The following is a 9,996-nucleotide window of genomic DNA, read 5'->3' as shown; positions in this document are numbered from 1 at the left end:
GTGTCATTCTCAACCACAGGACAAATAAACACTTTCTAATGCAACATGATATTTTAGTGTCAACATATTCATAAAATTTCAGCATGCATTTGTAACTTTTTTATGCACTAATTTGCCATCTATTTGATGCAGCATTGCAATGAACCACCTATAGTTCTGACTACAGTAAACTCTGTGTTGGCAAGGAGCATACCCAATTCACTTGTTAATGCTGCCTCAGGGGACTAGAGCAGCACTTGCTGCAGGCCAGCAAGAGGAGTTCAGCACAAAATTATGAAGGAATTATTAATATTTAACCAAATAAAACACACATCTACTTATTTAAAATATTTTAAGGGATAAAGATGATACTTTCCTGCATTAAATTGGCAGAAGAGTCATCATTAAATTCAAGTGCCTGTGTACCAGCAAATTGATCTATTAGTTAAATCAATGATCCTAATAAATAACAGGCAAAATGTCAACATTCAAAAACTATAACACTTCTAAACTAAAATCAGGAACTTTTATCTTTTATGTTGTGTCACAGATTTTGCTTATCTAAATATTCACTTAGACATGTTTTATTTACTTACATTTCTTCTCCAAGTGTTAAAAAAAAATGCTTTTTTACATGTTGTTGTGCACTCTCATCACTTTGTTGAGCTACTTAATGTTTTGATATATTTAAGGGTTAATTGATTTGTAAACATTGTTTTAAGTCCTCCATCTTTTGTTTACTTCCCTACTTCTGTCTTCACTCTTAACATTACCCAGGTTATAGATCAGAGTCATCTTGTTGTCATCTCATTGAATTCAAGGTGACCACATACCAGATCTCAAGATATAGTCAAAGAAAGAGGAGGCTGATTCATACATGTTTGCCATTAGCAACTATTTGAATAGTTAATCAATTCAGTAAAACATTAAAGGAAAATGAGTAGTTTTGTGGGAGAACATGAATTCCATTTCAGATGATTTCAGTTTGAGGTGCTATTGGACATCAGGGGCTCTTTGAGTTTGAGAAACTGACCCCAGGCTCTGTGATCCTGAAACTAGATCTCCGCTGCACAAGCCACGGGCAAAACTGGCTATCAGATGTGCTCCCTTAGTGGATTGCAGCCTTCCCCCTAAGCCAGCACAGCTGGAAGGCTGGTGGGGAGGAGGGAAGAGGCTGCAGAAAGTGATTGACAGCAGGAGTGGCAGTTCCCCTTTATAGCAGGCTGCCTGTAGGCAGCCCCGCCCCCATGAAAGCCGATTTGAGTGCCAAAGTACCCTTGGGTCTCCAGTAGTGGGTCCCAGAAGAAGGCTGCTTATGTGTGGTGCATCTGTCACTGCCTTTCCTGCCCCCATGGGGCACAGGCAGCCAAAAGAGGCTGTTGATGGCAGCAGGCAGCAATGGTTTTCTGCCACTCTACCCCAGGGCGTGCAGCTCCACTGAGGGTGCAGTGGGAAGGTTTCCCTGTGCCAGCAAGCTCTGACACAGGAGGCAACAACTTGCCCTCATCCCTGGTTCAGGTATGAGTACAGGGCCCCACTGGGCCAGCTCCAGTGCAAGGATCCCTGGAGCTGGAACAGTAGAGACTGGTGGAGTTTTAGGCCAACATGGCAAGCTCCCAGAGGCGCCAACCCTGAAGCAGTCCCACAGTGGGAGCCAGGGTTGAAGCAAGTGGATCCCCTTCCAGGACACCTTATTCCTTCTGATGACCTCTTGATGGTATCCATTGACTGAGAACATCAGCAGTCAGAGCACCCTGGAGGCACTGATAGAGTACAGAGCAAGGTAGAGAAACATAAACAAAACCTAGACAGGTAAAACCTAGTTGTTTTGTCAAGATCCTATCTGGAAAACATACTTGGAAGCATCCATGAAGCATAGGTAAGTACACCAGTACGAATGAGACAAATTGGAACAAGAAGAATGGCAAAAGTGAGAAATGCACTAGAAAGGAGGCACATCATACCCAGGAGAGTGAGTTTGAAATTACAGTGAAATTTCATGTGTTTGGAGTTATTAATTTATAAAATATCTAAATCTCCTTATTAATTTTACACTTTACATGAAGTGTAAGAATTCATTTGAAGAATTTGAAGAATTCTCATTCTCATTCAAAGGATTTCCAGAATTTAGTGTTTTTTTTTTTTTTTACTAGAAAGGAAGACCAGAATTCTCTGAAAAGTGAAATACACAATTTAACATTAAAAATCAATATTGCGGGCTTCCCCGGTGGTGCAGCGGTTGAGTGCTGGGCTGTGAAGCTCTGCAGCGCCGGTTCGATCCCCCGCTGCTGGGTGAGGGTCCCACATGGTGCGCAGACCTCTCCTGCCACCCGCTGCTCCCCTCAGCAGTGTACTTCATCACTCCGCCTGCTCTGCTCTCCCCTCTGGCTCTGGTGAATTCTCTCACCCTCCCAACCGGCGCTTCTGACTCTACCCAGTGCTTGTATAAATAAATAAATAAATCTTTCAAAACAAAAAACACTACCTTAAAAAAAAAAAATCAATATTGCACTGTGTTTAAGATGCTGTGCAAAGTTCTACAAAGTGACATACTGAAATCTGTCATTTCTACTTTTATATTGTCTGTTTCAAAATGGTTAATCTTTCTCAGCAACAATTTTTATCATCTAAAATGTAAGGATAATAACAGTGCATTTTGTATGTTGCTGTGAATATATGCTCTGTGTGTGTGTGTGTGTGTGTGTGTGTGTAAATGGTTACTCTGATGCTTAGCACATTATGTTGTTAACTTTATAAAAGACAATTCCAGTGCAGGCTAAAAAAAAATTCCTTAATCTTCCTCCAGAGTTCTACCCAGTATCTTTCAGAAATATAATAATAATTCAAGGAAAGATTTGTATTCAATCAGTCCCTAGTGATGTATGGTAAGATTCAAAATAAGTAACCACTTTAATTTACCAACAACAAATATGAATAAACTAGTTTTATTCAAGCTACACAGTAATTAAAGCAATTTGAGTGTAAGCAAGCTCACATTAACATGTACCCTTAGGAAATTTGAATTTTGGTCCAAATTGTGGCCTATAATTTGAGATCTCCTCTATTCATACATAAAGTTACTGTGTAGAAGAAGCGTTGAAAATTCCATATAAATGGGGCTACTCCTTGGATAGTCTCTGTTTTATTGTTTTGTCAAGTAAGAACCTAAGAGCCTTTGAAGTATTCCCTTCTGACAATTCGTTTTGACATAGAACTGCCAGGCATTATCCAGCCCAATAAGAAGTGACAGTCTAAGATTAAACTATCATTTCCTTATGAAGATTGTGAAGGTGCATTACTTATAATTAGTAAGCATGCTTTGACGGACCAGACATTTGCAGCACTCTTTCAAATAAAAAGACTAATTAACTATAGATTAATATTTATAAGGCAATCTACTGCCTGAATTTGACTATAGGTATAGAAAAATGATTTTAAAAAAACACACAATAAACTAGGTTATCTGTATTTCAGAGGTAAAAATAAAAATAGTTTAAAGTAGGAGCTGAGCCGTTCTTTCTTCCAAGAGCTGTTACTTCTTGAAGTATTTTATTTTTAGCTTTTAAATTTTTATTTAAGGAATGCTCTTTTGACCAAGACAGATTTTTCAAAGTCGACAGATGGGTACATTGGCTGACTATTTATGTCTTAGTTAAAAGCAATATCTACATTATCTCGAGTGGAGAACTGAATGCAGTCTCCTGCATCTGAATGGGAAGCTGCATCTGAATTTTATTAGCTTTAAAATAGGGTGATGACAGAAATATGATTAGATAGATAGATAGATAGATAGATAGATAGATAGATAGATGTGTGAGAGAGAGAGAGAGAAAGAGAGAGAGAGAAAAAGAGAGAGAGAGTTTCTAAACATCCAAACATCATTTCAAAGACTCCTTCAAAACCAGATGGGATCTTTAACATAGTAGAGTGAAACCTAAGGGAATGTATAATAGCTCCATTAATCCATTAATGTTGGGTTAAAGAACTATTTTACATTATTCTTATTTTATTATTTTATACATATATAGTATCACAATTACAATCAAATAACTTCTTTTCAATCTCCATATGTTCTGCCATGGTCACTTAATTTAGTACAGCAGTCGACTTGTTACTATCAACCATCCAGAACTTCCTTATTCCATACATTGATATTGGTTATTTTTTTCCAAAATACTGCTAAAAATCTAAGCAAATATATAATTTGCCAGATTTCTTTTTTTAATGATCTCCTCCACTAAACTCAAAGAACCTAGAGGCAGGTTTATTTTTGATTGGTTTTTCATTTCACAAGATCAATGCTCCACACATATTGCTAAATAAATGAAAGAACTAATTTGAATACACTCTCAAAGTTTTCTAAGATGCTCTTTAGGACACCATGGTGTGTCCAACAGAAAAATAAGTGTACATAAGAAATAGAGAAAAAGAATTGTAAATCCAACCTCTGCTTTTCATGTCTTCAAACGTTTATGGTACAGGCTGCATTTCTGTCATGTCAGAGGATAAAAAGACTGGTGAATGAATGTGATTTAAATTACACATGGTTACAAATATTCTTAATTTCTTCTTGGAAAATATTTCCAAATAAAGGATTAAATATCAACTGAAAACCTTATTTTAAGAAACCCAATATCTCTCTTTAGTTAATGGTTAAAAAAAAAGATGCACATCTTCTATATTCTATTAGTCCTGAGTATTGTTTTGGGTGGGTAGCTTATGAAAAAAAGAATGTATGGGGGCCTCCCTGGTGCAAGGGTTAAGCACCACACTGTGAAGCAATCCACAGCCTCTGCAGCAGGAGTTCAATCCCTGGCTGGCCAGGGAGCAACCCACATGGCGCAGCAGATCTCGCCTGTCTCCCGCAGCTCCCCTCAACAGTGTATTTCAGTCACTCTGCCTGTTCTGTTCCCCGCTCTGTCTCTGGTCAGTCCTCTCACCCTCCTGCACATCTGGCTTGTTCCCTGGTTCTTGTATAAATAAATAAATCTTTTTTTAAAAAAAAGAATGTATGCATTAGTAAAAGAAAAAAAAAAGAGTTCACCTGGTATCAGAAAATGGTATAATTCAGAATAGCACTGCGAAACCCAACAAATAGCATAAAAGGCATAAAAATGTAAATGGAAATAATGACAATGATTGCATTTGAATGAGACACAGGGACAATGGATCAGAACAAAAGATGCATTTAATATGAAGAGTTTAATACATAAGATCTATGGAAGCTGGAAAAGGTGGGTTCTGCAATTTCATTCCAGAGTTTTTTTTTTTAAGTCAATGATTTCTCATTAGTGCAGCCAAACTAAAGGGGTATCTTAGGAAGAATATTAGAAATATAGTGAACAGATCACTGGCTCACTCTTCCTGCTCTAACCAGCTTGAATAGCTACACTGTTTTGGTTTATAGACTGTAATGTGATGATAGGCATGTTTTGATTACTGGGTAAGATTAGTAAGATCTGATTAATAAGATTAATAAATTTGGGAGGAATGCAATGTATGGTAAGTTGACTATAGGAAAAAAAGGAAACTTGATTCATATATACACATATATGGATGGATGGATGTATATACTATATAGTAGATAAGCAGATAAAATACACTAAATGAAATAAAATGGAGCAAAGTGAATCACACAGGCCAAAATATGAAGCAAGTAAACTAGATTGGACATTTAGTAAATAGACCCTGTAGAAATTTCTATACCTTCTGGAATTCTTACAGATCATGAATTATTTCTTGGTGTTTTCCCAAACTTTCCCTCCTGCTGTATCCCAAAAAATTGACTTCCCTTCAACCCACACTCTGAACTTCATAGTACAGTTTTTATAAACTACCCCAATAAATTGATCATGGAATATAAAAACAGTAATACAGTATAGCAATAATCATTACTAAGAATACATTCCAAGACCTTTAAATATATCATTGTTTGCTGGGAAATCTCCTTATTTCCATTACTACCACTGACAAGAAACTTCATTTTTTATTGTATCTTTCACATAGTGCCAAAGCATGTAAGGTGATGGCAGAGATAAAATAAGAATGGTTTCTTTCAGTAGAGTTGTAAAAGCAGTGAAGACACTGATTTTTGCTCACCATTTTACTTCTTGCATATCTTATGCTGCTTGCATCTGACATATAGAGTAAATGCATTCTAAGTGGTTCATTTAACTTTGCACCTTAGCTAGATAACTGGCTCAATTAGATGTTGCTACAGTATCACAAATGCAAAATCACACTATGGTTGTTCAAGATTTCTCACAGATAGACCACTTCATAAACATCAAATCTGCAAAAGTCATAGACATAATTTAGCTCTTATATAAAACATATACTTTTGTGTTAAAATGCAAATTTTAATTTCCAACTTTCTAGAGAGATGTCCTAGTATAAGATTGACTGAAATAAACCGTCAAGAAAAGAAGGAAAAAAAGGAAACTACAAACAAATATGTCTAGATTTATGTTTTCTCTCCAAATCCAGTCATTGAAAACAGGAATTTAACTCTACTGAACATGAACTTCCTGTAAGAGCATATTCAGTTCTTTTACAGACATACCTTGGGGGGGCTCCAACCCATCTTTAATTAATTTAATTAGAGACAATTTTGTCAATTAACCTGATAAAATGGAACTGTCTATGGACTGCTGCTTGTGTGCTTAAGAGCCCTGCTGTCTGGCTCCTGTCTTTGAAAAAAAACAGCTGCTAATTATTTCCCACATTTGCAGGCAGTGTTTTTGTGCAGGGTAGTATATTTGTTGAAGTTTTTACATGTTTTCAGCTGACTTTCAGCATTCTAGCATTTCCTGTCAAGTTGAATCTGTTGTATGTGGTAACCTCTCTGTAAGGCTTCATTTTCACATGATCCTGAGAAGTGTTAGACTTCGTATATCATGTCTGTGACGTTTTCTACAGATAATTAGAAGAACTAATAAATATCAGTCCCACCATGAAAGAAACTGTTTCTCTGTCAATATAAACACACACACACACACACACACACACGGTTCCTGGTGTACTAGCTGCATCAGTGATATCAGTATGTAAACATTTGTTGTAGTTTTACTGTTCTGTGCCATGTAACTGATAAATTATTTGAAATCCATTTATTTAACAATTGACATTTTTTATATAAATCTCTGACCTGACAGGATAAAAAGAAACAATACACAAATAAATCAAAATATCTTGGTATTAAAGGCACAAATTTAGGCATCTTATTTTTGCTATTAATAACTACCTACATGGTTCTTCAATGGTTATAGACTTTGCAAGAAATGTAAACATCGATAAGAATGAAGTAACTGATAAAAAATTAAACAGGAGGTTTAAAATAAAGCCTTTTTCTCTAAAAGGCATTATATTTGTTAGCTAAATTTCTGAGTGCTCAAATAGCATGAAGAGAGTGGAAACAGTTCAAGTTATATGTATAAAAAGGAAGACAAAGAGATATATATATATAATGTTAAAGTTTTAATATTTATATATTTCTATTATTGCTCAAATAGTATTCAAATATTCTCAGAATAGTTGGAATATATATTATATAAAATTCACAATTTCCTTCATACTATTTTTAATATTAAATTACAAAATGAGAATTGAAGATGAATAAGAATGAATATGGTATTTTAAAATTCCTAGGAACACAGTCAAAATCCCAAGATTCTTTGCTGAATTATTAGGTAACATCAGTTGTTCAATCTGCTTTTAATTTTTCATTGTATTAGATATATTTATATATACATATGTTACATATATATTTACATGAATAAATTATATGAATTATTATACATCTAAGTATTAGATTATAATTCTCTTTTTACCACTGGTGATTAAATCCTTATAATTTCTTGAAGGAAAAAAACAACAATTTCATTCAAGTAGGAATAGTAATCAAGAGTCAGTTTAGGATAAAAGATTAAGATACTGATGCAGGATGATCAGGGAATATGACAGAAACAGAGGGGTGAGGAGGAAAGGGAAGGAGGAAAGCAAAAGGGAGACTTCAACAGCTGTTACACCAGATGCTTTAAACAAAAGTGACAGAGATTGGCAGAATTAGAGAACAGCTTTTCAATAAAATTATGCAAAATAGGTAAATTGGACGAAAGGCTTTTATGTTCACAAAAATAAATTCCTTCAATTCCTTTTAAGACTAAAGCCCAATATACTTGAGATCCCAAAGCCAGATGACATATGAGAACAAAAAAGAAAGTAAAAAACATGATTCCAAAATGTGATTGTATGAAAAGAACTATGGATTCATCACTTTTTATGATTATCATTCATTCTTAGTTAGACATGATTTATAAACTGATCAGTATACAGCAAATTAACAAAAATCATTTAGAGAAGTGAAAGAAGCAATGAATTATGAAAATCACTGAGGCTAATATAAAAGAACATTTAAATATATAAAGATTTTATCAACCAAAATGGTGGGATCATGGCATCCTCAATTACAACAGTGAAAACTCTAAGTAGTACCATTGATATACTGTACAAAATCTTTTATTGCCTTGCTTCCTAATTTTTTAATAATTACTTCTTTGAAATAACTACATTTAAGACAAGTCTTTGCTTTTGTTTATTTTGGCTTGTTTACAATTTTTTTCAGTCATTTAAATATCTATGTAACATTGAGGGTAAAATTTCCATACCTCTATATGTTCTTTTACATAAAAGAAGTCACTGAACTTACTTCTTAGCTTAAACTAACAAATGCCTATGTCCAGTAAAGAAACAGTACTTTATACTTTTCTAAATTGCTATTTTTAAAACTGTGTAATAGGGCCTCCCTGGTGGCACAAGGGGTTAAGCACCTCAGTACTAAGCACTCCAGAGTCTCTGCAGCACAGGTTCAATCCCCAGCCGGCCAGAGAGAAACCCACATGGTGAGGAAGACCTCTCCTATCTCACCGGCTGCTCCCCTCAGCAGTGTATTTCAGTCAGTCTGCCTGTTCTGTTCCCTGCTCTGTCTCTGGTCAATCCTCTCACTCCCCCCCCCACATCTCTGGTCTGTACCCCAGCTCTTATACCCATAAATAAATAAATCTTAAAAAACAAAACAAAACTGTGTAATAATTACAAAGAACTGTGTCCTTTTAGTTCCCTCTATTACCTTAGCCTCTAGGCTAAAAAGTTTAGAACACAGATTCTCAAACTTTATTCCTTAATGAATCCCTATGAATTCAACAAGTCTGGAAGGGATAAACCATGAAGCTGATTTTATATATGTATATATAAATTTATTACATCATCCTTCATTTTTGTACAATGTAGGATTGCCCGTAAAATCCCCACAACCAGTTCACCTGTGCACCATCACCATCGTCCCTTGTGCTCTTCCTTCCCCTGTCCTGATCCTTCTCCTGCCTCTTCCTCTATAGAATGTCTCTGGTCTATGATTGATTTTGATTTTTACTTTATTATAGTTATTTTTTTTTAGTGCTTGGATGGCAGGAAGCTGAGTTTTTAAATGTATCCCAGGAAATAGCATGCATGTTTCCCACAAATATATTGTATTTATAATTAAAACAACTGTCCTCATCTGAATGCTCAGTTTTCCTAAGGAGTTCAAAGGTGTAGTGAGCCTGGAGTTCTTACTTTCAGCATACATGGAGAAAGAAGGCACTAAATTCTGGAGGGGAGGTTTATAAAAATGTAAGTACATGTCACAAAGTCACCTTCAACTAACTAATGTTAAATTCCTAATACTAGGAGTATCCAGAAGGGAAAATTTCCCCTCAATTCACCTTTAACGAGAGGTTGGAGCAACACTCTAATTTGTCTTCTTTCAAATGAATGATGGGTGAGCACACCTAATGTCCATGGGAATCCAGTGTAATTCTGTCCCTAAATATCCAGTAGGAAATCTGTGGAAAATATAAGTTCAGATCACCACTACCTAGAAGGGCTACTATTCTACTTCCTTTGCTAGTGACCTTCGATTTGCCCACATGTCACTATACTGTTTTCATTCTGTACCAGCATTATTAGTAAATATTTAAT

The sequence above is a fragment of the Talpa occidentalis genome, unplaced genomic scaffold, assembly GCF_014898055.3.
Source record: "Talpa occidentalis isolate TD23 unplaced genomic scaffold, MPIMG_talOcc4v2.1 talOcc4.6, whole genome shotgun sequence".
In the NCBI taxonomy this organism is placed as follows: Eukaryota; Metazoa; Chordata; class Mammalia; order Eulipotyphla; family Talpidae; genus Talpa; species Talpa occidentalis.
This window is presented reverse-complemented; position numbering follows the sequence as displayed.